Consider the following 24,826-nt stretch of genomic DNA (forward strand, 5'->3'; position numbering starts at 1 on the left):
GTCTGGGTCAGTGTGGGGAGTGGGGGTCAGTCTGGGGGGTGGGGGACAGTCTGGGACAGTATTGGGAGTGGGGGTCAGTCTGGGTCAGTGTTGGGGGGTGGGCATCAGTCTGGGACAGTATTGAGGGTGGGGATCAGTGTGGGACAGTATTGGGGGGTTGGGGGTCAGCCTGGGACAGTATTGGGGTTGGGGCCAGTGTGGGGGGTGGGGGTCAGTCTGGGACAGTATTGGGGTGATGGTCAGCCTGGGACAGTGCAGGGGCTGGGGGTCAGTCTGGGACAGTATTGGGGTGATGGTCAGCCTGGGACAGTGCAGGGGCTGGGGGTCAGTCTGGGACAGTATTGGGAGTGGTGGTCAGTTTGGGACAGTATTGGGGTTGGGGGACAATCTGGGACAGTATTGGGGGTGGTGGTCCGTCTGGGTCAGTGTGGGGGGTGGGGATCAGTCTGGGGGGTGGGGGTCAGTCTGGGACAGTATTGGGGTGATGGTCAGCCTGGGACAGTGCAGGGGCTGTGGGTCAGTCTGGGACAGTATTGGGAGTGGTGGTCAGTCTGGGACAGTATTGGAGGTGGGGGACAATCTGGGACAGTATTGGGGGTGGGGGTCCGTCTGGGTCAGTGTGGGGAGTGGGGGTCAGTCTGGGGGGTGGGGGACAGTCTGGGACAGTATTGGGAGTGGGGGTCAGTCTGGGTCAGTGTTGGGGGGTGGGCATCAGTCTGGGACAGTATTGAGGGTGGGGATCAGTGTGGGACAGTATTGGGGGGTTGGGGGTCAGCCTGGGACAGTATTGGGGTTGGGGCCAGTGTGGGGGGTGGGGGTCAGTCTGGGACAGTATTGGGGGTGGGGATCAGTGTGGGACAGTATTGGGGGAGGGGATCAGTGTGGGGGGTGGGGGTCAGTCTGGGACAGTATTAGGGGTGGGGATCAGTGTGGGACAGTATTGGGGGGTTGGGGGTCAGCCTGGGACAGTATTGGGGTTGGGGTCAGTGTGGGGGGTGGGGGTCAGTCTGGGACAGTATTGGGGGTGGGGATCAGTGTGGGACAGTATTGGGGTTGGGGTCAGTGTGGGGGGTGGGGGTCAGTCTGGGACAGTATTGGGGGTGGGGATCAGTGTGGGACAGTATTGGGGGGTTGGGGGTCAGCCTGGGACAGTATTGGGGTTGGGGTCAGTGTGGGGGGTGGGGGTCAGTCTGGGACAGTATTGGGGGTGGGGATCATGTGTGGGACAGTATTGGGGGTGGGGGTCAGTGTGGGGGATGGGGGTCAGTCTGGGACAGTATTGGGGGGTTGGGGGTCAGCCTGGGACAGTATTGGGGTTGGGGTCAGTGTGGGGGTTGGGGGTCAGTCTGGGACAGTATTGGGGGTGGGGGTCAGTGTGGGGGATGGGGGTCAGTCTGGGACAGTATTGGGGGTGGAGATCAGTCTGGGACAGTATTGAGGGTGGGGGTCAGTGTGGGGGGTGGGGGTCAGTCTGGGACAGTATTGGGGGTGGGGGTCAGTCTGGGACAGATTGGGGGTGGGGGTTAGCCTAGGACAGTGTGGGGGGTGGAGGTCAGTCTGGGACAGTATTGGGGGTTGGGATTTGTCTGGGTCAGTGTGGGGGGTGGGGGTCAGTCTGGAACAGTATTGGGGGGTGGGGGTCTGTCTGGGTCAGTGTGGGGCGTGGGGGTCAGTCTGGGACAGTATTGGCGGTGGGGATCAGTGTGGAACAGTATTGGGGGTGGGGGTCAGTCTGGAACAGTATTGGAGGTGGGGGTCAGTCTGGGAGAGTATTGGGGTTGGGGGTCAGTCTGGAACAGTATTGGTGTGGGCGTCAGTCTGGAACAGTATTGGGGGATTGGGCGTCAGTCTGGAACAGTATTGGGGGATTGGGGGTCAGCCTGGGACAGTATTGGGGTTGGGGGTCAGTCTGGGACAGTATTGGGGTGGGGGTCAGTCTGGGACAGTATTGGGGGTGGGGGTCAGCCTGGGACAGTATTGGGGTGGGGGTCAGTCTGGGACAGTATTGGGGTTGGGGTTCAGTCTGGATCAGTATTGGGGTGGGGCTCAGCCTGGGACAGTATTGGGGTGGGGGTCAGTCTGGAACAGTATTGGGGGGTAGGGGTCAGTGATGGAGATGGGGGACAGTTTGGGTCAGTGTTGGGGGTGGGGTTCAGTCTGGGACAGTGTGGGGTGTGGGCGTCAGTCTGGGTCAGTGTGGGGGGTGGCGGTCAGTCTGGGACAGTATTGGGGCCGGGGGTCAGTCTGGGAGAGTATTGGGGGTGGGGGTCAGTATGGAACAGTATTGGGGGGTGGGGGTCAGTCTGGGTCAGTGTGGGGGACGGGGGCAGTCTGGAATAGTATTGGGCGGTGGGGGTTAGTGTTGGGGGTGGGGGTCAGTCTGGGGCGGTACTGGTGTTGGATACAGTCTGGTGCAGTATTGGGGGCGGGGTGAGTCTGGAACAGTATTGCGGGATGGGGGTCTGTCTGGGACAGTATTGGGAGTGGGGGTCAGTGTGGGACAGTGTGGGGGTGTGGTTCAGTCTGGGTCAGTATTGGGGGTGGGGGTCAGTCTGGGACAATATTGGGGGTGGGGGTCAGTCTGGGACAGTGTGGGGGCGGGGGTCAGTCTGGAACAGTATTGGGCGGTGGGGTCAGTGTTGGGGTGGGGGTCAGTCTGGGGCAGCATTGGGGGTGGGGGTCTGTCTGGGACAGTACTGGGGGGTGTGGGTCAGTCTGGAACAGTATTGGGGGGTGGGGGTCTGTCTGGGTCAGTGTTGGGGGTGGGGGCCAGTCTGGGGCTGTATTGGGGGTGGGGGTCAGTGTGGGACAGTGTGGGGGTGGGGTTCAGTCTGGGACAGTATTGGGGCTGTGGGTCAGTTTGGAACAGTGTTGGGGCTGGGGGCAGTATTGGGGGTGGGGGTCAGTGCGGGACAATGTGGGGGTGGGGGTCAGTCTGGGACAGTATTGGGGGGTAGGGGTCAGTTTGGGACACTATTCGGGATGGGGGTCAGTGCAGGACAGTGTGAGGGGTGGGGGTCAGTCTGGGACAGTGTTGGGGGGTGGGGGTCAGTGTGGGACAGTGTGGGGGTGGGGTTCAGTCTGGGACAGTATTGGGGCTGTGGGTCAGTGTGGGACAGTGTGGGGGTGTGGTTCAGTCTGGGTCAGTGTTGGGGGGTGGGGGTCAGTCTGGGACAGTATTAGGGGATCGGGATTAGTCTGGGACAGTATTGAGGGTCGGGGGTCAGTCTAGGTCAGTTTTGAGGATGGGGGTCAGTCTGGGACAGTATTGGGGGTGGGGGTCAGTGTGGGACAGAATTGTGGGTATGGTTCAGTCTGGGCCAGTATTGGGGGGTGGGGGTCAGTCTGGGTCAGTGTTGGGGGTGTGGAGGTCAGTTTGGGACAGTATTGGGGTGAGGGTCAGTCTGGGACAGTATTGGGGGTGGGGGTCAGTCTGGGTCAGTGTGGGGGGTGCGGGTCAGTGTGGGACAGTATTGGGGGTGGGGGTCAGTGTGGGACAATATTGGGGGTGGGGTCACTGTGGGCCAGTATTGAGGGGTGGGGGTCAGGGTGGGAAAGTGTGGGGGGTGTGGGTCAGTATGGGACAGTCTTGGGGAGTGGGGTTCAGTCAGGGACAGTGTGGGGGGTGTGGGTCAGTCTGGGACAGTATTGGGGGGTGGGGTTCAGTCAGGGACAGTGTGGGGTGTGTGGGTCAGTATGGGACAGTATTGGGGAGTGGGGTTCAGTCTGGGAGAGTGTGGGGGGTGGGGGCCAGTCTACGACAGTGGTGGTCAGTGTGGGACAATATTGAGGGTGGGGGTCAGTCTGGGTCAGTGTTGGGGGTGGGGGTCAGTGTGGGACAGTATTGGGGGGGGGGGTTGTAGATCAGAGTGGGCCAATATCGGGGGAGGGGGTCAGCCTGGGACAGTGTTGGGGGTGGGGGTCAGTGTGGGACAGTATTGGGGGGGGGGGGTTGTAGATCAGAGTGGGCCAATATCGGGGGAGGGGGTCAGCCTGGGACAGTGTGAGGGGTAGGGGTCAGTCTGGGACAGTAATGGGGGGTAAGGGTCAGTCTGGGACAGTATTGGGGTTGGTGGTGGGGTCAGTGTGGGACAGTGTGAGGGGTGGGGGTCAGTGTGGGACAGTGTGAGGGGTGGGGGTCAGTGTGGGACAGTATTGAGGGTGGAAGTCAGTCTGGGACAATATTGGGGGTGGGGGTCAGTCTGGGACAGTATTGGGGGTGGGGGTCAGTCTGGGACAGTACTGGGGGTGGGGGTCAGTCTGGGACAGTATTGGGGGTGAGGGTCAGTCTGGGACAGTACTGGGGGTGGGGGTCAGTCTGGGACAGTATTTGGGGTGGGGCTCAGTCTGTGTCAGTATTGGGGGTGAGGGTCAATCTGGGACAGTATTGGGGGCGGGGGTCAGTCTGGGACAGTATTGGGGGTGTGGGTCAGTCTGGGACAGTATTCGGGTTGAGGGTCAGTCTGGGACAGTTTTGGGAAGGAGTCAGTGTGGGACAGTGTGGGGGGTGGGGGTCAGTCTGGGACAGTATTGGGGGTGGGGATCAGTGTGGGACAGTATTGGGGGGTTGGGGATCAGCCTGGGACAGTATTGGGGTGGGGGTCAGTTTGGGACAGTATTGGGGTTGGGGGTCAGTCTGGAACAGTGTTGGGGTGTTGGTCAGCGTGGAACAGTATTGGGGTGGGGTCAGTCTGGAACAGTATTGGGGGTAGGGGTCAGTGATGGAGATGGGGGACAGTTTGGGGTCGGGTTCAGTCTGGGACAGTATTGGGGGCGGGGGTCAGTCTGGGAGAGTATTGGGGGTGGGGGTCAGTATGGAACAGTATTGGGGGTTTGGGTCAGTGTTGGGTGTGGGGGTCAGTCTGGGTCAGTGTTGGGGGTGGGGTTCAGTCTGGAACAGTATTGGGGGGGTGTCAGTCTTGGACAGAATTGGGGGTGGGGGTCAGTCGGGGACAGTAGAGGGGGTGGGGTCAATCTGGGACAGTATTGGGGTAGGGGTCAATCTGGGACAGTATTGGGGTGGGGGTCAGTCTGGGAGACTTGGGGGGTGGGGGTCAGTCTGGGACAGTGTTGGGGGTGGGGGTGAGTCTGGGACAGTGTGGGGAATGGGTGTCAGTCTGGGACAGTATTGGGGGTTGGGGGTCCGTCTGGGTCAGTGTTGGGAGGGTGGGGGCCAGTCTGGGACAGTATTGGGGGTGGGGGTCAGTCTGGGACAGTATTGGGGGTGGGGGTCAGTTTGGACAATATTGGGGGGTGGGAGTCAGTGTGTGGGTGGGGCTCAGCCTGGGACAGTATTAGGGGTGGGGGTCAGTCTGGGCCAGTGTTGGGAGGGTGGGGGTCAGTCTGGGACATTGTTGGGGATGGATGTCAGTCTGGGACAGTATTGGGTGTGGGGGTCAGTCTGGGTCAGAGTGGGGGGGGGCGTGGGGGTCAGTCCACAACAATATTGGGGGTGCGGGTCAGTCGGGGACAGTATTGAGGGTGGAGGTCTGTTTGGACAATATTGGGGGTGGGGTCAGTGTGGGACAGTATTGGGTGGTGGGGGTCAGTGTGGAGGGGCGGGTGTCAGTCTGGGTCAGTGTTGGGGGGTGAGGGTCAGCCTGGGACAGTATTGGTGGTGGTGGTTGTAGCGCACAAAGACTCCATGAGACGAATAGAGTGAAGTCGATGAGGCTTTATTAAGCGTGTCTGTTCCCCCGCAGCTCGATAGTAAACTGGCGTGCGGGGGAAGACTCCGGCTTCTTATACTCCGCCTTCAGGGCGGAGCTTGAGGTCAACGGCCAACCAGGACCCGGGATCTGTCAGCCAATGACATTAGGGCTTCCAGTCCCACATGACCCCCAATACATACTACCACATTCACCCCTTGTCAAAAATGAACCCGGCGGGGTGATGCTTCGTATGGTGGTAAGGGCTTACAGGGCTGTTCCTGGGAGGACAAAACATTCACATGGCAATACAGTATTGGACAATTTTGTCCTGCTGCAACTATTTACAGAGGGTATAGGAAGTAAAGCAAAATGTTCTTGTGAACAGTCCATATTTGTTTTACATTGACGCCACGAGTCGGTCGGGCGGTCTGGTCGTCCGTGTCGATCGCCTCGGCCCCGGCGGTGGTGGTGGTGCTTGTACCAGTGTTGTCGCCTTCAGGAGCCGTACGGTTTCAGCTTGGGCTTGATTCTTGGTCGGAGCTGAGGGGAGGGGGACCGATCCTCCTGGGAAGGGGGCGGTCGCGGGGTGCGGCGGTGGCAGGAAAGGGGGGGTTGGGTTGATGGTGTCGGGGGGGTGTGCGTGTTGCCGGCGGGCGCCAGATCCCGCAGGGAGACCGTGTCCTGTCGGCCGTCGGGGTACTCCACGTAGGCGTACTGGGGGTTCGCGTGGAGGAGGTGAATCCTTTCGACCAATGGGTCCGCCTTATGTGCCCGCACATGCTTTCGGAGCAGGATGGGTCCTGGGGCCGCCAGCCAGGTCGATGGCGACGTTCCAGAGGAGGACCTCCTAGGGAAGACAAGGAGACGCTCATGTGGCGTTTGATTAGTGCTCGTACATAATAACGACCGGATGGAATGGAGAGCGTCCGGGAGGACCTCCTGCCACCGTGAAACTGGGAGGTCCCTGGACCGTAGGGCCAGTAGGACGGCCTTCCAGACCGTGCCGTTCTCCCTTTCTACTTGCCCGTTCCCCCGGGGGTTGCAGCTGGTCGTCCTGCTTGAGGCTATGCCCTTGCTGAGCAGGAACTGGCGCAGCTCGTCCCTCATGAAAGAGGACCCCCTGTCGCTGTGGACGTATGCAGGGTAACCGAACAGTGTGAAGATGGTGTTCAGGGCTCTAATGACTGTGGCCGCGGTCATGTCAGAACAGGGAATGGCAAAAGGGAAGCGGGAGTATTCGTCCACTACATTAAGAAAATATGCGTTGCGGTCGGTGGAGGGGAGGGGCCCTTTGAAATCGAGACTGAGGCGTTCAAAGGGGCGGGAAGCCTTAATCAGGTGCGCTCCATCTGGCCTGAAAAAATGCGGCTTGCATTCCGCGCAGATGTGGCAGTCCCTTGTGACTGTACGGACCTCCTCTAAAGAGTATGGGAGATTGCGGGACTTGATGAAGTGGTAAAACCGAGTGACCCCCGGGTGGCAGAGGTCCTCGTGGAGGGTTTGGAGGCGGTTAATTTGTGCGTTGGCACATGTGCCGCGGGATAGGGCATCGGACGGCTCGTTCAGTTTTCCTGGACGATACAAAATCTCATAGTTGAAGGTGGAGAGCTCGATCCTCCACCTTAAGATCTTGTCGTTTTTGATTTTGCCCCGCTGTGCATTATCGAACATGAAGGCTACCGACCGTTGGTCCGTGAGGAGAGTGAATCTCCTGCCGGCCAGGTAATGCCTCCAATGTCGCACAGCTTCCACTATGGCTTGGGCTTCCTTTTCTACTGAAGAGTGGCGGATTTCTGAGGCGTGGAGGGTCCGGGAGAAAAAGGCCACGGGTCTGCCCGCTTGGTTAAGGGTGGCCACTAGAGCTACGTCGGAGGCGTCGCTCTCGACCTGGAAGGGGAGGGACTCGTCGATGGCGCGCATCGTGGCCTTTGCGATATCCGCTTTGATGCGGCTGAAGGCCTGGCAAGCCTCTGTCGACAGAGGGAAGGTCGTGGTCTGTATTAGGGGGCGGGCCTTGTCTGCGTACTGGGGGACCCACTGGGCGTAGTATGAAAAGAACCCCAAGCAGCGTTTCAGGGCTTTTGGGCAGTGCGGGAGGGGAAATTCCATGAGTGCGCGCATACGTTCGGGGTCGGGGCCTATTATCCCATTGCGCACTACGTAGCCCAGAATGGCTAGCCGGTCGGTGCTAAAAACGCACTTGTCCTCGTTGTACGTGAGGTTCAAGGCTTTGGCGGTCTGGAGGAATTTTTGGAGGTTGGCGTCGTGGTCCTGCTGATCGTGGCCGCAGATGGTTACATTGTCGAGATACGGGAACGTGGCCCGCAACCCATGTTGATCAACCATTCGGTCCATCTCCCGTTGGAAGACCGAGACCCCGTTTGTGACGCCAAAAGGGACCTGTAGGAAATGGTATAATCGCCCGTCTGCCTCGAAGGCTGTGTACTTGCGGTCACTTGGGCGGATGGGGAGCTGATGGTAGGCGGACTTGAGATCCACGGTGGAGAAGACTTTATATTGGGCAATCCGATTGACCATGTCGGATATGCGGAGGAGAGGGTACGCGTCTAGTTGTGTGTACCTGTTGATGGTCTGGCTATAGTCAATGACCATCCTTTGTTTCTCCCCTGTCTTCACTACTACCACCTGCGCTCTCCAGGGACTATTGTTGGCCTGGATTATGCCCTCCTTTAGTAGCCGCTGGACTTCGGACCGAATGAAGGTCCGGTCCTGGGCGCTGTACCGTCTGCTCCTAGTGGCGACGGGTTTGCAATCCGGGGTGAGGTTCGCAAACAAGGATGGGGGTTGCACCTTGAGGGTAGCGAGGCCGCAGATAGTGAGTGGGGGTATGGGGCTACCGAATTTGAACGTAAGGCTCTGTAGATTGCATTGGAAATCTAATCCCAGCAAGGTGGGGACACAGAGTTGGGGAAGGACGTTTAGTTTGTAGTTTTTGAACTCCCTCCCCTGCACCGTTAGGGTAACTATGCAGAATCCCTGGATCTGTACGGAGTGGGATCCTGCAGCTAGGCAAATCTTTTGTGCGCTGGGATAGGTGGTTAAGGAACAGCGTCTTACCGTGTCGGGGTGTATAAACCTTTCCGTGCTCCCGGAGTCGACTAGGCATGGCGTCTCTTGGCCGTTTATTAGTACCATTGTCGTCGTTGTCTGGAGTGTCCGGGGCCGAGCTTGATCGAGCATAATCGAAGCGAGCCGTGGTTGTAGTAGTGGAGTGGGGTCCGTTGTTGCCGTCCAAGATGGCGTCGGGGATGAACAAAATGGCCGCCCCCATACATCGCACGTGGCTGGGGGGTCACAAGATGGCGGCGGGGGTGGACAAAATGGCCGCCCCCAAGCGTCGTACAGGTCTGGGGCGGTCCAAGATGGCGGCGCCCCTCCTCCCCTCGTGGTGGCCGGGACCCAAAATGGCGGCGTCTGCGGGTCGTACATCGGCGCCCCTCCTCCCCTCGTGGTGGCCGGGACCCAAAATGGCGGCGTCTGCGGGTCGCACATGGTGTGCTGGGGGGGCTGGGAGCGCTAGGACCGCGAGCGCTAGGACCGCGCGGAGCTCCCTCACCGGGGACAGCGGTGGTCGGGTCCCAAGTCGGTGGCGCCGGCGGGTCAGGTGTGGGGCCGCGAGCGCTAGGACCGCGCGGAGCTCCCTCACCGGGGACAGCGGTGGTCGGGGCCCAAGTAGGTGGCGCCGGCGGGTCAGGCGTGGGGCGCGCGGTGGGGGTTCGGGTGGCGTTAGGGACGCGGAAAACTCCCTCCTCTCCGTGGAGAGTGTTGGCCGGGACCCAAAGCGGTAGCGCCGGCGGCGGGTCATACATGGGCTGCGGGGAGGGGGGTTGGGGCGCGTAAACTGCTTGCAGGGCTCCCTGTGCTCCCGGGACGGCGGCAACCTCGCGGGACCGGCACACAAACGCATAATGGCCCTTTTTCCCGCAGCTTTTGCAGATAGCTGCGCGGGCCGGGCAGCGCTGCCGTGGGTGTTTCGCCTGGCCGCAGAAATAACAGCGGGCGCCCCCGGTGCGACTCGGCGTTTGGACCGCGCAAACGTTAGGGGGTTTGCCGCGACGGGTACGTACAGGGCCGAATGGGTTGCCGCGCGGTCGGGGCCGTAGGCGCGGGTATTACGCGCGGCCACGTCTAGGGAGGCTGCTAGGGCCCGTGCCTCTGAGAGTCCTAGCGAATCTTTTTCTAGAAGTCTTTGGCGGATTTGGGAGGATTGCATACCTGCCACAAAAGCATCGCGCATTAACATGTCCGTGTGTTCGTTTGCGTTCACCGACGGGCAGCTGCAGGCTCGTCCCAAAATCAGCAGCGCGGCGTAGAACTCGTCCATCGATTCTCCGGGAGCTTGCCGTCTCGTCGCGAGCTGGTAGCGAGCGTAGATTTGGTTAACTGGGCGAACGTAGAGACTTTTCAGTGCTGCGAACGCCGTCTGGAAATCGTCCGAGTCTTCGATGAGGGAGAAAATCTCCGTGCTCACCCTCGAGTGCAGGACCTGCAGTTTTTGGTCTTCTGAGACTCGGCCGGTGGTCGTTCTGAGGTAGGCCTCGAAGCAAGTCTGCCAGTGCTTGAAGGCTGCTGCCGCGTTCACTGCGTGGGGGCTGATCCTCAGGCATTCCGGAATGATCCTGAGCTCCATAGTCCTTTTTTTTTAGGCATGCTTAATAAATTGTAGCGGACAAAGACTCCATGAGACGAATAGAGTGAAGTCGATGAGGCTTTATTAAGCGTGTCTGTTCCCCTGCAGCTCGATAGTAAACTGGCCTGCGGGGGAAGACTCCGGCTTCTTATACTCCGCCTTCAGGGCGGAGCTTGAGGTCAACGGCCAACCAGGACCCGGGATCTGTCAGCCAATGACATTAGGGCTTCCAGTCCCACATGACCCCCAATACATACTACCATAGGGGTCACTTTGGACAGTATTGGGGTTGGGGTCAGTGTGGGGGTGGGGGTCAGCCTGGGACAGTATTAGGGGTGAGGGTTCGTCTGGGACAGTATTGAGGGTGGGGATCAGTCTGGGTCAGTGTGGGGTGTGGGCGTCAGTCTAGGTAAGTGTTGGGGGTGGGGGTCAGTCTGGGACAGTATTGGGGGTGGGGGTCAGTATGGGATAGTATTGGGGTGCGGGTAAGTTTGGGTCAGTATTGCGGGTGGGGTCAGTCTGGGACATTATTGTGGTTGGGGGTCAGTCTGGAACTGTATTGGGGGTGGGGGTCAGTGTTGGGGGTGGGGGTCAGTCTGGGACAGTGTTGGGCGGGTGGGGGTCAGTGTAGGACAATATTGGGGGTGGGGTCAGTGTGGGGGGTGGGGTCAGTTTTGGGGGTGGGGGTCAGTGTTGGGGTGGGGGTCAGTCTGGGACAGTATTGGGGGTGGGGGTCAGTCTGGGTCAGTGTGGGGGGCGGGGGCAATCTGAAACAGTATTGGGCGGTGGGGGTCAGTGTTGCGGGTGGGGGTCAATGTGGGGCAGTATTGGGGGATCGGGATTAGTCTGGAACAGTATTGGGGGGTGGGGGTCTGTCTGGGTCAGTGTTGGGGGTGGGGGTCAGTCTGGGGCAGTATTGGGTGCGGGGGTCAGTTTGGAACAGTGTTGGGGCTGGGGGTCAGTCTGAGACAGTATTGGGGGTGGGGGTCAGTGTGGGACAGTGTGGGGGTGGGGTTCCGCCTGGGACAGTATTGGGGCTGTGGGTCAGTGTGGGACAGTGTTGGGGTAGGGGTCAGTCTGGGGCAGTATTGGGGGTGGGGGTCTGTCTGGGACAGTATTCGGGGTGTGGATCAGTCTGGAACAGTATTGGGGGTGGGGGTCAGTGCGGGACAGTGTGAGGGGTGGGGTCAGTCTGGGACAGTGTTGGGGGGTGGGGGTCAGTCTGGAACAGTGTTGGGGCTGGGGGTCAATCTGGGACAGTATTGGGGGTAGGGGTCAGTGTAGGGCAGTGTGGGGGTGGGGTCAGTCTGGGACAGTCTTGGGGGGTAGGGGTCAGTTTGGGACATTATTGGGGATGGGGGTCAGTGCGGGACAGTGTGAGGGGTGGGGGTCACTCTGGGACAGTGTTGGGGGGTGGTAGTAAGTCTGGGACAGTGCTGGGGGGTGGGGGTCAGTGTGGACAGTTTTGGGGCTGTGGGTCAGTGTGGGACAGTATTAGGGGATCGGGATTAGTCTGGGAGAGTATTGGGGGTCGGGGGTCAGTCTGGGTCAGTTTTGAGGATGGGGTTCAGTCTGGGACAGTATTGGGGTGGGTGCGGGTCAGTCTGGGACAGTATTGGGGTGGGGGTCAGTTTGGAACAGTATTGTGGGTATGGTTCATTCTGGGCCAGTATTGGTGGGTAGGGGTCAGTCTGGGTCAGTGTTGGGGGTGTGGGGGTCAGTTTGGGACAGTATTGGGGGTGGGGGTCAGTCTGGGTCAGTGTGGGGGGGGGGTGCGGGTCAGTGTGGGACAGTATTGGGGGTGGGGGTCAGTGTAGGACAATATTGGGGGTGGGGTCAGGGTGGGAAAGTGTGGGGTTTGGGGGTCAGTCTGCCTCAGTATTGGGACTGGGGTCAGTCTGGGACAGTATTGGGGGGCGGGGGGCAGTCTGGGACAGTATTGGGGGGTGGGGTTCAGTCTGGGGCAGTGTGGGGGTTGGGGGTCAGTCTGGGACAGTATTGGGAAGTGGGGTTCAGTCTGGGAGAGTGTGGGGGGTAGGGGCTAGTCTATGACAGTGGGGGTCAGTGTGGGACAATATTGAGGGTGGGGGTCAGTCTGGGTCAGTGTTGGGGGTGGGAGTCAGTGTGGGACAGTGTTGGGGGGTTTGTAGATCAGAGTGGGCCAATATTGGGGGAGGCGGTCAGCCTGGGACAGTGTGAGGGGTAGGGGTCAGTCTGGGACAGTATTGGGGGGTAAGGGTCAGTCTGGGACAGTATTGGGGTTGGTGGTGGGGTCAGTGTGGGACAGTGTGAGGGGTGGGGGTCAGTGTCGGACAGTGTGAGGGGTGGGGGTCAGTGTGGGACAGTATTGAGGGTGGGGGTCAGACTGGAACAGCATTGGGGGTGGGGGTCAGTCTGGGACAGTATTGGGGGTGGGTGTCAGTCTGGGACAGTATTGGGATGGGGGTCAGTCTGGAACAGTATTGGGGGTGGGGGTCAGTCTGGGACAGTACTGTGGGGTGGGGGTCAGTCTAGGACAGTATTGGGGGGTAGGGGTCAGTCTGGGACAGTATTGGGGGTGGGGGTCAGTCTGGAACAGTATTGGGGTGGGGGTCAGTCTGGAACAGTATTGGGGGTGGGGGTCAGTCTGGGACAGTACTGTGGGGTGGGGATCAATCTAGGACAGTATTGGGGGGTAGGGGTCAGTCTGGGACTGTATTGAAGGTCAATGTGGGACAGTGTGGAGGTGGAAGTCAGTCTGGGACAATATTGGGGGTGGTGGTCAGTCTGGGACAGTACTGGGGGTGGGGGTCAGTCTGGGACAGTATTGGGGGTGGGGATCAGTATGGGCCAGTATTGGGGTTGGGGGTCAGTCTGGAACAGTATTGGGGGTGGGGATCAGTATGGGACAGTATTGGGGTGGGGGTCAGTGCGGGACAGTGTGAGGGGTGGGGTCAGTCTGGGACAGTGTTGGGGGGTGGGGGTCAGTCTGGAACAATGTTGGGGCTGGGGGTCAATCTGGGACAGTATTGGGGGTAGGGGTCAGTGTAGGGCAGTGTGGGGGTGGGGTCAGTCTGGGACAGTCTTGGGGGGTAGGGGTCAGTTTGGGACATTATTGGGGATGGGGGTCAGTGCGGGACAGTGTGAGGGGTGGGGGTCACTCTGGGACAGTGTTGGGGGGTGGTAGTAAGTCTGGGACAGTGCTGGGGGGTGGGGGTCAGTGTGGACAGTTTTGGGGCTGTGGGTCAGTGTGGGACAGTATTAGGGGATCGGGATTAGTCTGGGAGAGTATTGGGGGTCGGGGGTCAGTCTGGGTCAGTTTTGAGGATGGGGTTCAGTCTGGGACAGTATTGGGGTGGGTGCGGTTCAGTCTGGGACAGTATTGGGGTGGGGGTCAGTTTGGAACAGTATTGTGGGTATGGTTCATTCTGGGCCAGTATTGGTGGGTAGGGGTCAGTCTGGGTCAGTGTTGGGGGTGTGGGGGTCAGTTTGGGACAGTATTGGGGGTGGGGGTCAGTCTGGGTCAGTGTGGGGGGGGGTGCGGGTCAGTGTGGGACAGTATTGGGGGTGGGGGTCAGTGTGGGACAGTATTGGGGTTATGGTTCAGTCTGGGTCAGTATTGGGGGTGGGAATCAGTGTAGGACAATATTGGGGGTGGGGTCAGGGTGGGAAAGTGTGGGGTTTGCGGGTCAGTCTGCCTCAGTATTGGGACTGGGGTCAGTCTGGGACAGTATTGGGGGGCGGGCGGCAGTCTGGGACAGTATTGGGGGGTGGAGTTCAGTCTGGGACAGTGTGGGGGTTGGGGGTCAGTCTGGGACAGTATTGGGGAGTGGGGTTCAGTCTGGGAGAGTGTGGGGGGTGGGGGCTAGTCTATGACAGTGGGGGTCAGTGTGGGACAATATTGAGGGTGGGGGTCAGTCTGGGTCAGTGTTGGGGGTGGGAGTCAGTGTGGGACAGTGTTGGGGGGTTTGTAGATCAGAGTGGGCCAATATTGGGGGAGGCGGTCAGCCTGGGACAGTGTGAGGGGTAGGGGTCAGTCTGGGACAGTATTGGGGGGTAAGGGTCAGTCTGGGACAGTATTGGGGTTGGTGGTGGGGTCAGTGTGGGACAGTGTGAGGGGTGGGGGTCAGTGTCGGACAGTGTGAGGGGTGGGGGTCAGTGTGGGACAGTATTGAGGGTGGGGGTCAGACTGGAACAGCATTGGGGGTGGGGGTCAGTCTGGGACAGTATTGGGGGTGGGTGTCAGTCTGGGACAGTATTGGGATGGGGGTCAGTCTGGAACAGTATTGGGGGTGGGGGTCAGTCTGGGACAGTACTGTGGGGTGGGGGTCAGTCTAGGACAGTATTGGGGGGTAGGGGTCAGTCTGGGACAGTATTGGGGGTGGGGGTCAGTCTGGAACAGTATTGGGGGTGGGGGTCAGTCTGGAACAGTATTGGGGGTGGGGGTCAGTCTGGGACAGTACTGTGGGGTGGGGATCAATCTAGGACAGTATTGGGGGGTAGGGGTCAGTCTGGGACTGTATTGAAGGTCAATGTGGGACAGTGTGGAGGTGGAAGTCAGTCTGGGACAATATTGGGGGTGGTGGTCAGTCTGGGACAGTACTGGGGGTGGGGGTCAGTCTGGGACAGTATTGGGGGTGGGGATCAGTATGGGCCAGTATTGGGGTTGGGGGTCAGTCTGGAACAGTATTGGGGGTGGGGATCAGTATGGGACAGTATTGGGGTGGGGGTCAGGCTGGGACAATATTGGGGTGGGGGTCAGTCTGGGACAGTATTGGTGTTGGGGGTCAGTCTGGAACAGTATTGGGGGTGGGGGTCAGCCTGGGACAGTATTGGGGTGGGGGTCAGTCTGGAACAGTATTGGGGGGTAGGGGTCAGTGATGGAGATGGGGACAGTTTTGGTCAGTGTGGGGGGTGGCGGTCTGGGGCAGTATTGGGGCGGGGTTCAGTCTGGGAGAGTATTGGGTGTGGGGGTCAGTCTGGGTCAGTTTTGGGAGGGTGGGGGTCAGTCTGGGACAGTATTATGGGTGGGGGTCAGTCTGGGACAGTATTGGGGGTGGGGGTCAGTCTGGGTCAGAGTGGGGGGGCGTGGGGGTCAGTCCACGACAATATTGGGGGCGTGGGTCAGTCGGGGACAGTATTGAGTGTGGAGGTCTGTTTGGACAATATTGGGGGTGGGGTCAGTGTGGGACAGTATTGGGGGGTGGGGGTCAGTGTGGAGGGGCGGGTGTCAGTCTGGGTCAGTGTTGGGGGGTGAGGGTCAGCCTGGGACAGTATTGGGGTGGGGGTCAGTCTGGGACAGTATTGAGGGTGGGGGTCAGTCTGGGTCAGTGTGGGGGGTGGGGGTCAGTCTAGGTACGTGTTGGGGGTGGGGGTCAGTCTGGGACAGTATTGGGGGTCGGGGGTCAGTCTGCAACAGTATTGGGGATGGGGGTCAGTGTGGGACAGTATTGGGGTGCGGGTAAGTTTGGGTCAGTATTGCGGGTGGGGTCAGTCTGGGACATTATTGGGGTTGGGGGTCAGTCTGGAACAGTATTGGGGGTGGGGGTCAGTGTTGGGGGTGGGGGTCAGTCTGGGACAGTGTTGGGCGGGTGGGTGTCAGTGTAGGACAATATTGGGGTGGGGTCAGTATTGGTGGTGGGGGTCAGGGTTGGGGTGGGGGCCAGTCTGGGACAGTATTGGGGGTGGGGGTCAGTCTGGGTCATTGTGGGGGGCGGGGGGAATCTGAAACAGTATTGGGCGGTGGGGGTCAGTGTTGCGGGTGGGTGTCAGTTTGGTGTAGTATTGGGGGTGGGGGTCTGTCTGGGACAGTATTGGGATGGGGGCCAGTGTGGGACAGTATGGGGGGTGGGGGTCAGTCTGGGACAGTATTGGGGATGGGGGTCAGTCTGGGACAGTATTGGGGGTGGGGGTCAGTGTGGGACAGTGGGGGTGGGCTTCAGTCTGGGACAGTATTGTGGCTGTGGGTCAGTGTGGGACAGTGTGGGGGAGGGTCAGTGTGGGACAGTGTGTGGGGTGGGGGTCAGTATTGGGTGTGGGGGTCAGTCTGGGACAGTATTGGGGATGGGGGTCAGTCTGGGACAGTATTTGGGGTGGGGGTCAGTGTTGGGGGTGGGTGTCAGTCTGGGGCAGTATTATGGGGTGGGGTTCTCTCTGGGACAGTATTGGGGGTGTGGGTCAGTCTGGAACAGTATTGGGGGGTGGGGGTCTGTCTGGGCCAGTGTTGGGGGTGGGGGCAGTCTGGGGCAGTATTGGAGGCGAGGTGAGTCTGGAACAGTATTGGGGGATGGGGGTCTGTCTGGGACAGTATTGGGGGTGGGAGTCAGTCTGGGACAGTATTGGGGGTGTGGGTCAGTCTGGGTCAGTGTTGGGGCTGGGGGTCAGTCTCGGACAGTATTGGGGGAGGGGGTCTGTGTGTGACAGTATTGGGGCTGTGGGTCAGTGTGGGACATTGTGGGGGTGTGGTTCAGTCTGGGTCAGTATTGGGGGTGGGGGTCAGTCTGGGGCAGTATTGGGGGTGTGGGTCAGTCTCGGTCAGTGTTGGGGCTGAGGGTCAGTCTGGGACAGTATTGGGGGCGGGGTTCAGTCTGGGACAGTATTAGGGCTGTGGGTCAGTGTGGGACATTGTGGGGGGGTGGTTCAGTCTGGGTCAGTATTGGGGGTGGGGGTCAGTCTGGGGCAGTATTGGGGGTGGGGGTCTGTCTGGGACAGTATTGGGGGGTGTGGATCAGTCTGGAACAGTATTGGGGGTGGAGGTCAGTGCGGGACAGTGCGAGGGGTGGCGGTCAGTCTGGGACAGTGTTGGGGGTTGGGGGTCAGTCTGGAACAGTGTTGGGGCTGGGTGTCAGTCTGGGACAGTATTAGGGGTGGGGGTCAGTGTAGGACAGTGTGGGGGGGGGGTCAATCTGGGACAGTCTTGGGGGGTAGGGGTCAGTTTGGGACATTATTGGGGATGGGGGTCAGTCCGGGACAGTGTGAGGGGTGGGGGGTCAGTCTGGGACAGTGCTGGGGGGTGGGGGTCTGTGTGGGACAGTGTGGGGGTGTGGTTCAGTCTGGGACAGTATTGGGGCTGTGGGTCAGTGTGGGACAGTGTGGGGGTGTGGTTCAGTCTGGGTCAGTATTGGGGATGGGGGTCAGTCTGGGACAATATTGGGGGCGGGGTCAGTCTGGGACAGTATTGGGCGTGGGGGTCTGTCTGGGTCAGTGTTGGGGGTAGGGGTCAGTCTGGAGCAGTATTGGGGGCGGGGGTCAGTTTGGAACAGTATTGGGGCTGGGGGTCAGTCTGGGGCAGTATTGGGGCAGGGGTCAGTTTGGAAATGTGTTGGGGCTGGGGGTCAGTCTGCGTCAGTGTTGGGGGTGGGGGCAGTCTGGGGCAGAATTGGGGGCGGGGTCAGTCTGGAACAGTATTGGGTGATGGGGGTCTGTCTTGGACAGTTTGGGGGTTGGGTTCAGTCTGGGACAGTATTGGGGTGGGGGCCAGTGTGGGACAGTATTGAGGGTGGGGGTCAGACTGGAACAGCATTGGGGGTGGGGGTCAGTCTGGGACAGTATTGGGGGTGGGTGTCAGTCTGGGACAGTATTGGGATGGGGGTCAGTCTGGAACAGTATTGGGGGTGGGGGTCAGTCTGGGACAGTACTGTGGGGTGGGGGTCAGTCTAGGACAGTATTGGGTGGTAAGGGTCAGTCTGGGACAGTATTGGGGGTGGGGGTCAGTCTGGAACAGTATTGGGGGTGGGGGTCAGTCTGGAACAGTATTGGGGGTGGGGGTCAGTCTGGGACAGTACTGTGGGGTGGGGATCAATCTAGGACAGTATTGGGGGGTAGGGGTCAGTCTGGGACTGTATTGAAGGTCAATGTGGGACAGTGTGGAGGTGGAAGTCAGTCTGGGACAATATTGGGGGTGGTGGTCAGTCTGGGACAGTACTGGGGGTGGGGGTCAGTCTGGGACAGTATTGGGGGTGGGGATCAGTATGGGCCAGTATTGGGGTTGGGGGTCAGTCTGGAACAGTATTGGGGGTGGGGATCAGTATGGGACAGTATTGGGGTGGGGGTCAGGCTGGGACAATATTGGGGTGGGGGTCAGTCTGGGACAGTATTGGTGTTGGGGGTCAGTCTGGAACAGTATTGGGGGTGGGGGTCAGCCTGGGACAGTATTGGGGTGGGGGTCAGTCTGGAACAGTATTGGGGGGTAGGGGTCAGTGATGGAGATGGGGACAGTTTTGGTCAGTGTGGGGGGTGGCGGTCTGGGGCAGTATTGGGGCGGGGTTCAGTCTGGGAGAGTATTGGGTGTGGGGGTCAGTCTGGGTCAGTTTTGGGAGGGTGGGGGTCAATCTGGGACAGTATTATGGGTGGGGGTCAGTCTGGGACAGTATTGGGGGTGGGGGTCAGTCTGGGTCAGAGTGGGGGGGCGTGGGGGTCAGTCCACGACAATATTGGGGGCGTGGGTCAGTCGGGGACAGTATTGAGTGTGGAGGTCTGTTTGGACAATATTGGGGGTGGGGTCAGTGTGGGACAGTATTGGGGGGTGGGGGTCAGTGTGGAGGGGCGGGTGTCAGTCTGGGTCAGTGTTGGGGGGTGAGGGTCAGCCTGGGACAGTATTGGGGTGGGGGTCAGTCTGGGACAGTATTGAGGGTGGGGGTCAGTCTGGGTCAGTGTGGGGGGTGGGGGTCAGTCTAGGTACGTGTTGGGGGTGGGGGTCAGTCTGGGACAGTATTGGGGGTCGGGGGTCAGTCTGCAACAGTATTGGGGATGGGGGTCAGTGTGGGACAGTATTGGGGTGCGGGTAAGTTTGGGTCAGTATTGCGGGTGGGGTCAGTCTGGGACATTATTGGGGTTGGGGGTCAGTCTGGAACAGTATTGGGGGTGGGGGTCAGTCTGGAACAGTATTGGGGGTGGGGGTCAGTGTTGGGGGTGGGGGTCAGTCTGGGACAGTGTTGGGCGGGTGGGTGTCAGTGTAGGACAATATTGGGGTGGGGTCAGTATTGGTGGTGGGGGTCAGGGTTGGGGTGGGGGCCAGTCTGGGACAGTATTGGGGGTGGGGGTCAGTCTGGGTCAGTGTGGGGGGCGGGGGGAATCTGAAACAGTATTGGGCGGTGGGGGTCAGTGTTGCGGGTGGGTGTCAGTTTGGTGTAGTATTGGGGGTGGGGGTCTGTCTGGGACAGTATTGGGATGGGGGCCAGTGTGGGACAGTATGGGGGGTGGGGGTCAGTCTGGGACAGTATTGGGGATGGGGGTCAGTCTGGGACAGTATTGGGGGTGGGGGTCAGTGTGGGACAGTGGGGGTGGGCTTCAGTCTGGGACAGTATTGTGGCTGTGGGTCAGTGTGGGACAGTGTGGGGGAGGGTCAGTGTGGGACAGTGTGTGGGGTGGGGGTCAGTATTGGGTGTGGGGGTCAGTCTGGGACAGTATTGGGGATGGGGGTCAGTCTGGGACAGTATTTGGGGTGGGGGTCAGTGTTGGGGGTGGGTGTCAGTCTGGGGCAGTATTATGGGGTGGGGTTCTCTCTGGGACAGTATTGGGGGTGTGGGTCAGTCTGGAACAGTATTGGGGGGTGGGGGTCTGTCTGGGCCAGTATTGGGGGTGGGAGTCAGTCTGGGACAGTATTGGGGGTGTGGGTCAGTCTGGGTCAGTGTTGGGGCTGGGGGTCAGTCTCGGACAGTATTGGGGGAGGGGGTCTGTGTGTGACAGTATTGGGGCTGTGGGTCAGTGTGGGACATTGTGGGGGTGTGGTTCAGTCTGGGTCAGTATTGGGGGTGGGGGTCAGTCTGGGGCAGTATTGGGGGTGTGGGTCAGTCTCGGTCAGTGTTGGGGCTGAGGGTCAGTCTGGGACAGTATTGGGGGCGGGGTTCAGTCTGGGACAGTATTAGGGCTGTGGGTCAGTGTGGGACATTGTGGGGGGGTGGTTCAGTCTGGGTCAGTATTGGGGGTGGGGGTCAGTCTGGGGCAGTATTGGGGGTGGGGGTCTGTCTGGGACAGTATTGGGGGGTGTGGATCAGTCTGGAACAGTATTGGGGGTGGAGGTCAGTGCGGGACAGTGCGAGGGGTGGCGGTCAGTCTGGGACAGTGTTGGGGGTTGGGGGTCAGTCTGGAACAGTGTTGGGGCTGGGTGTCAGTCTGGGACAGTATTAGGGGTGGGGGTCAGTGTAGGACAGTGTGGGGGGGGGGTCAATCTGGGACAGTCTTGGGGGGTAGGGGTCAGTTTGGGACATTATTGGGGATGGGGGTCAGTCCGGGACAGTGTGAGGGGTGGGGGGTCAGTCTGGGACAGTGCTGGGGGGTGGGGGTCTGTGTGGGACAGTGTGGGGGTGTGGTTCAGTCTGGGACAGTATTGGGGCTGTGGGTCAGTGTGGGACAGTGTGGGGGTGTGGTTCAGTCTGGGTCAGTATTGGGGATGGGGGTCAGTCTGGGACAATATTGGGGGCGGGGTCAGTCTGGGACAGTATTGGGCGTGGGGGTCTGTCTGGGTCAGTGTTGGGGGTAGGGGTCAGTCTGGAGCAGTATTGGGGGCGGGGGTCAGTTTGGAACAGTATTGGGGCTGGGGGTCAGTCTGGGGCAGTATTGGGGCAGGGGTCAGTTTGGAAATGTGTTGGGGCTGGGGGTCAGTCTGCGTCAGTGTTGGGGGTGGGGGCAGTCTGGGGCAGAATTGGGGGCGGGGTCAGTCTGGAACAGTATTGGGTGATGGGGGTCTGTCTTGGACAGTTTGGGGGTTGGGTTCAGTCTGGGACAGTATTGGGGTGGGGGCCAGTGTGGGACAGTATTGAGGGTGGGGGTCAGACTGGAACAGCATTGGGGGTGGGGGTCAGTCTGGGACAGTATTGGGGGTGGGTGTCAGTCTGGGACAGTATTGGGATGGGGGTCAGTCTGGAACAGTATTGGGGGTGGGGGTCAGTCTGGGACAGTACTGTGGGGTGGGGGTCAGTCTAGGACAGTATTGGGTGGTAAGGGTCAGTCTGGGACAGTATTGGGGGTGGGGGTCAGTCTGGAACAGTATTGGGGGTGGGGGTCAGTCTGGAACAGTATTGGGGGTGGGGGTCAGTCTGGGACAGTACTGTGGGGTGGGGATCAATCTAGGACAGTATTGGGGGGTAGGGGTCAGTCTGGGACTGTATTGAAGGTCAATGTGGGACAGTGTGGAGGTGGAAGTCAGTCTGGGACAATATTGGGGGTGGTGGTCAGTCTGGGACAGTACTGGGGGTGGGGGTCAGTCTGGGACAGTATTGGGGGTGGGGATCAGTATGGGCCAGTATTGGGGTTGGGGGTCAGTCTGGAACAGTATTGGGGGTGGGGATCAGTATGGGACAGTATTGGGGTGGGGGTCAGGCTGGGACAATATTGGGGTGGGGGTCAGTCTGGGACAGTATTGGTGTTGGGGGTCAGTCTGGAACAGTATTGGGGGTGGGGGTCAGCCTGGGACAGTATTGGGGTGGGGGTCAGTCTGGAACAGTATTGGGGGGTAGGGGTCAGTGATGGAGATGGGGACAGTTTTGGTCAGTGTGGGGGGTGGCGGTCTGGGGCAGTATTGGGGCGGGGTTCAGTCTGGGAGAGTATTGGGTGTGGGGGTCAGTCTGGGTCAGTTTTGGGAGGGTGGGGGTCAGTCTGGGACAGTATTATGGGTGGGGGTCAGTCTGGGACAGTATTGGGGGTGGGGGTCAGTCTGGGTCAGAGTGGGGGGGCGTGGGGGTCAGTCCACGACAATATTGGGGGCGTGGGTCAGTCGGGGACAGTATTGAGTGTGGAGGTCTGTTTGGACAATATTGGGGGTGGGGTCAGTGTGGGACAGTATTGGGGGGTGGGGGTCAGTGTGGAGGGGCGGGTGTCAGTCTGGGTCAGTGTTGGGGGGTGAGGGTCAGCCTGGGACAGTATTGGGGTGGGGGTCAGTCTGGGACAGTATTGAGGGTGGGGGTCAGTCTGGGTCAGTGTGGGGGGTGGGGGTCAGTCTAGGTACGTGTTGGGGGTGGGGGTCAGTCTGGGACAGTATTGGGGGTCGGGGGTCAGTCTGCAACAGTATTGGGGATGGGGGTCAGTGTGGGACAGTATTGGGGTGCGGGTAAGTTTGGGTCAGTATTGCGGGTGGGGTCAGTCTGGGACATTATTGGGGTTGGGGGTCAGTCTGGAACAGTATTGGGGGTGGGGGTCAGTCTGGAACAGTATTGGGGGTGGGGGTCAGTGTTGGGGGTGGGGGTCAGTCTGGGACAGTGTTGGGCGGGTGGGTGTCAGTGTAGGACAATATTGGGGTGGGGTCAGTATTGGTGGTGGGGGTCAGGGTTGGGGTGGGGGCCAGTCTGGGACAGTATTGGGGGTGGGGGTCAGTCTGGGTCAGTGTGGGGGGCGGGGGGAATCTGAAACAGTATTGGGCGGTGGGGGTCAGTGTTGCGGGTGGGTGTCAGTTTGGTGTAGTATTGGGGGTGGGGGTCTGTCTGGGACAGTATTGGGATGGGGGCCAGTGTGGGACAGTATGGGGGGTGGGGGTCAGTCTGGGACAGTATTGGGGATGGGGGTCAGTCTGGGACAGTATTGGGGGTGGGGGTCAGTGTGGGACAGTGGGGGTGGGCTTCAGTCTGGGACAGTATTGTGGCTGTGGGTCAGTGTGGGACAGTGTGGGGGAGGGTCAGTGTGGGACAGTGTGTGGGGTGGGGGTCAGTATTGGGTGTGGGGGTCAGTCTGGGACAGTATTGGGGATGGGGGTCAGTCTGGGACAGTATTTGGGGTGGGGGTCAGTGTTGGGGGTGGGTGTCAGTCTGGGGCAGTATTATGGGGTGGGGTTCTCTCTGGGACAGTATTGGGGGTGTGGGTCAGTCTGGAACAGTATTGGGGGGTGGGGGTCTGTCTGGGCCAGTGTTGGGGGTGGGGGCAGTCTGGGGCAGTATTGGAGGCGAGGTGAGTCTGGAACAGTATTGGGGGATGGGGGTCTGTCTGGGACAGTATTGGGGGTGGGGGTCAGTCTGGGACAGTATTGGGGGTGTGGGTCAGTCTGGGTCAGTGTTGGGGCTGGGGGTCAGTCTCGGACAGTATTGGGGGAGGGGGTCTGTGTGTGACAGTATTGGGGCTGTGGGTCAGTGTGGGACATTGTGGGGGTGTGGTTCAGTCTGGGTCAGTATTGGGGGTGGGGGTCAGTCTGGGGCAGTATTGGGGGTGTGGGTCAGTCTCGGTCAGTGTTGGGGCTGGGGGTCAGTCTGGGACAGTATTGGGGGCGGGGTTCAGTCTGGGACAGTATTAGGGCTGTGGGTCAGTGTGGGACATTGTGGGGGGGTGGTTCAGTCTGGGTCAGTATTGGGGGTGGGGGTCAGTCTGGGGCAGTATTGGGGGTGGGGGTCTGTCTGGGACAGTATTGGGGGGTGTGGATCAGTCTGGAACAGTATTGGGGGTGGGGGTCAGTGCGGGACAGTGCGAGGGGTGGCGGTCAGTCTGGGACAGTGTTGGGGGTTGGGGGTCAGTCTGGAACAGTGTTGGGGCTGGGTGTCAGTCTGGGACAGTATTAGGGGTGGGGGTCAGTGTAGGACAGTGTGGGGGGGGGTCAATCTGGGACAGTCTTGGGGGGTAGGGGTCAGTTTGGGACATTATTGGGGATGGGGGTCAGTCCGGGACAGTGTGAGGGGTGGGGGGTCAGTCTGGGACAGTGCTGGGGGGTGGGGGTCTGTGTGGGACAGTGTGGGGGTGTGGTTCAGTCTGTGACAGTATTGGGGCTGTGGGTCAGTGTGGGACAGTGTGGGGGTGTGGTTCAGTCTGGGTCAGTATTGGGGATGGGGGTCAGTCTGGGACAATATTGGGGGCGGGGTCAGTCTGGGACAGTATTGGGCGTGGGGGTCTGTCTGGGTCAGTGTTGGGGGTAGGGGTCAGTCTGGAGCAGTATTGGGGGCGGGGGTCAGTTTGGAACAGTATTGGGGCTGGGGGTCAGTCTGGGGCAGTATTGGGGCAGGGGTCAGTTTGGAAATGTGTTGGGGCTGGGGGTCAGTCTGCGTCAGTGTTGGGGGTGGGGGCAGTCTGGGGCAGAATTGGGGGCGGGGTCAGTCTGGAACAGTATTGGGTGATGGGGGTCTGTCTTGGACAGTTTGGGGGTTGGGTTCAGTCTGGGACAGTATTGGGGTGGGGGCCAGTGTGGGACAGTATTGAGGGGGGAGTCAGTCTGGGACAGTATTGGGGGATGGGGGTCTGCCTGGGACAGTATTGGGGGTGGGAGTCAGTCTGGGACAATATTGGGGGTGTGGGTCAGTCTGGGTCAGTGTTGGGGCTGGGGGTCAGTCTGGGTCAGTGTTGAGGGGGTGGGGGTTAATCTGGGACCGTATTGGTGGTGGGGGTCAGTCTGTGACAGTATTGGGATGGGGGCCAGTGTGGGACAGTATTGGGATGGGGGCCAGTGTGGGACAGTATTGGGGGGGGAGTCAGTCTGGGACAGTATTGGGGTGGGGGTAAGTTTGGGTCCGCATTGGGGGTGGGGTCAGTTTGGGACAGTATTGGGGTTGGGGGTCAGTCTGGAACAGTATTGGGGGTGGGGGCCAGTATTGGGGGTGGGGGTCAGTCTGGGACAGTGTTGGGAGTGGGGATCAGT

The 24,826-nt window shown here is 60.2% G+C and overlaps 1 protein-coding gene across 1 annotated transcript in view; it reads left to right on the forward strand.

Annotated features, from left to right (window-relative positions):
* Nucleotides 1-24,826, forward strand: part of LOC140402428 (calpain-2 catalytic subunit-like) — a 282,202-nt gene that overhangs the window by 194,635 nt on the left and 62,741 nt on the right. The window lies entirely within an intron of this gene.

This window comes from Scyliorhinus torazame, chromosome 25 (genome assembly GCF_047496885.1).
Source record: "Scyliorhinus torazame isolate Kashiwa2021f chromosome 25, sScyTor2.1, whole genome shotgun sequence".
Classification (NCBI taxonomy): Eukaryota; Metazoa; Chordata; class Chondrichthyes; order Carcharhiniformes; family Scyliorhinidae; genus Scyliorhinus; species Scyliorhinus torazame.